Raw genomic sequence first — 3,573 nt, forward strand, 5'->3', positions numbered from 1 at the left:
TCTGGGGATGGCAGTGTCTAGAGAGGAATGAGGACTCAGACATGGGCAGCCATCCCTCCGGGCAGCTGAGGGAATGAAGGGGACTGTGCGTGGCTCACCACAGCATCTGCTAAAATCCCTTTCCTTGACTCAGATAGTCCAATGGTGAGCATGTTTTTAAACATTCTGAATCCAGCATCACTTGTACTGTAGCATCCACAGAAACAATTCCCATCAATGAACTGTTTAAAGAAAGCTATGTGAGAGAAACTCCTTAACCTCAAATTAAATTCTTAAAACGAGAGTTGCCTAGGTGTCTGGAGTTGCCAAGTTAATGGTAAGAACAATAAGGTCCACGAATGCAGCTCTTATCACAGAAAAATTGCTTTCACCTGCAGTTCCATCTCATTTGGTTCTCTGTGTAACCCTGAGAAGTGGTTGGAACAGTAACGTCAATCCAGTTAACAAATTGAGAAACATCCAAGGCAAAGGAGAGTGAAATCCACTTCAGCTTTGGTTTTGCTATTATCCCTTTATTAGAAAACCTAGACAGTGCATTAAAAAGCAGAGAGATTCCTTTGCCGACAAAGGTCCATCTAGTCAAGGCTATGGTTTTTCCAGTAGTCATGTATGGATGTGAGAGTTGGACCATTGATGCTTTTGAACTGTGATGTTGGAGGAGACTCTTGTGAGTCCCTTGGAGTGCAAGGAGATTCAACCAGTCCATCCTAAAGGAAATCAGTCCTGAATATTTATTGGAAGGACTGATGCTGAAGCTGAAACTCCAATACTTTGGCCACCTGATGTGAAGAACTGATTCATTTGAAAGGACCCTGATGCTGGGAAAGATTGAAGGCAGGAGGAGAAGGGGACAGAGGATGAGATGGTTGGATGGCATCACTAACTCGATGGATATGAATCTGAGCAAGCTCTGGGAATTGGTGGTGGTCAGGGAAGCCTGGTGAGCTGCAGTCCATGGGGTTGCAAAGAGTCGGACATGACTGAATGACTGAACTATATACCTGACATCAGTTCAGTTCAGTTCAATCACTCAGTCGTGTCTGACTCTTTGTGACTCCATGGACTGCAGCACACCAGGCTCCCTTGTCCATCACCAGCTCCCCGAGCTTGCTCAGAGCTGACATACCTGACATGTCTCATGACTTAGAGGCATTGCCCAGAGACAACAATCCCATCTTCTATGAAACAGACTGTATTTGGTGTCAGAATTCTCTGTACAAATGTTTAATCCACTCAGGGCTCCCAGTAGGAAATCTCTCTCTCTTTTTTGAATATAAATTTATTTATTTTAATTGGAGGCTAATTACTTTACAATGTTGTATTGGTTTTGCCATAGATCAACATGAATCCACCATGGGTGTACACGAATATCTCTTATCAGATATTTGAATATCACTGAAGTCAAACAACTAGTGACTAGTAAGGTAGGTCCTCCAAATTAGGTCTTTAGACTTCAAATCCAAGACTCTTTATATTGGATTAATATTAAATTGCTTATCTGTGTGATGAGATTAAGGGCTGATTACTGAATATTCTCAGTAACCTTTTTTGGAAACTGGTACAACTGAGGCTGTTCCAGTACCACTGAGCTTCCTATCAGAGTCTCTCCTATTTCTGCCAAACAACCTCTTGATCCACAGTCTCATCATGGCATTTTCCACATCCATGTTTCTCAGGGTGTAGGTCAAAGGGTTCAACTTGGGTGTGATGATGGTGTAAAATACAGCCACTACCTTGTTCTCAGGGAAAGTGGTGGAAGGTCTCAGGCACATGAAGAGGCGGGGGAAGAAAAGCAAGATGGCGGCAATGATATGGGAAGCATATGACAGGGCCTCGTGCCTCCCCTCTGATGAGCAGGTCTTGAAAGAAAGCAAGAGGACAATGTAAGAACTGACAAGTATGACAGAGGAGCTCAGTGGAATCACGCCACTGTTGGCCACCATAACGAGCCCCAGCACATACGAGTCTGTGCAAGCCAGCTTCAGTAAAGGGTGGACGTCACGGAAGTAGTGGTCGTTCAGGTTTGGGCCACAGGAAGGCAGTTGTTCAGTGAGCATGGTCTGGACCAGAGTATGCACAAACCCTCCTAACCAGCAGAACACCAGCAAGATGGAGCAGAATTTCCAGTCCATGATAGTCAAATAGTGCAGAGGCTTTCAGATGGCCACGTACCTGTCATAGGCCATCACTGCGAGGATAAAGATCTCTGTGCAGCCAAACAGGTGGGAGAAAAAGAGCTGGAGCATACAGCCAACAAAAGACCCAGAGGGATGGTATGGGGAGGGAGGAGGGAGGGGGGTTCAGGATTGGGAACACGTGTACACCCGTGGCAGATTCATGTTGATGTATGGCAAAACCAACACACTATTGTAAAGTAATTAGCCTCCAATTAAATAAATTTAAATAAAAAAAAATGAGATTCTTTTGTCCTTGACTTGAAAATCAATAATCAGCCTGGGGGCTGCGACAGAGGAATAGCAGGTGTCAACAAAGGATAGGAAGCTGAGGAAGAAGAACATCAGAGAGCTGATATTTGGGCTCCTTAGAACAGTCATTATAATGAAAAAATTTCCCGTCATGAGGATTATATAAAAGAGTAGGGACAAAATGAAGCATAGTTGCTGTGCTTCCTTATTCTGGGAAGGACCCATGAGGATCAATTCAGTAACATTATTTTCCATGAAACCTGGAAGCTCACAAGAGAGAAATGCTTTGTGATTTACCTGTTGGAAAAAGGATAAAGGACAATTAGATTGGGGCACATGATATAGCATTATTGTTATTATTATTATTTTTTTTACCAGTTATTCACAAAGCTCCTCCCTTAAAGGTTTTGGTTTCATTATACTATGTTTCTTAAAATTACATGAGACTAAGGGTAGGATAGAGGGAGCAAGAGGAGAGAAAAGAAAAACTGATGGGTTTTAAATATATTTAGGCATGGAGTCTAGGTTCTCCACTTGTCAGTTGTCCAAATCATAGTTGCTTGATAATTTAAATTATATCTTCTTTTTAAATCAAGTTTCCAAGTGATAAAGTCCACTCTCCTGTTCCAAGATGCTTTCCCCCTATGTTCCAGTTGATATGTGGAATGTGAAGTGAAGTGAAATTTGCTCAGTCGTATCCGACTCTTTGCAACCCCATGGACTATATAGTCCATGGAATTCTCTAGGCCAGAACACTGGAGTGGGTAACCTTTTTCTTCTCCAGGGGATCCTCCCAGCTCAGGGATTGAACCCAGGTCCCCTGCATTGCAGGTGGATTCTTTACCAGCTGAGCCACAAGGGAAATATGGAATCTATGTAAATATACACACACATTTGTGAGCATAAGTACTGATACACGTCTTCATATGTACAATTTTGAGCCAGACCTGGGATGTAACGAGCCTTCTATGTAGCTCATTGGCCTCCCAAATTACTTTCAACCTGATTGTCTTCATCACATTCAGTTCAGTTCAGTTATGTCTGACTCTCTGTGACCCCATGGACTGCAGCACACCAGGCTTCCCTGTCCATCACCAACTCCCAGAGCTTACTCAAACTCATGTCCATTGAGTCGGTGATGCCATCC

The 3,573-nt window shown here is 43.2% G+C and overlaps 1 pseudogene; it reads right to left on the minus strand.

Moving 5' to 3' along the window:
* Positions 1-1,535: 1,535 nt before the first annotated feature.
* On the minus strand, positions 1,536-2,681 carry LOC138092239 (olfactory receptor 4S2-like; annotated as a pseudogene).
* Between the last annotated feature and the right edge of the window lie 892 nt (positions 2,682-3,573).

This window comes from Capricornis sumatraensis, chromosome 16 (genome assembly GCF_032405125.1).
Source record: "Capricornis sumatraensis isolate serow.1 chromosome 16, serow.2, whole genome shotgun sequence".
NCBI lineage: Eukaryota > Metazoa > Chordata > Mammalia > Artiodactyla > Bovidae > Capricornis > Capricornis sumatraensis.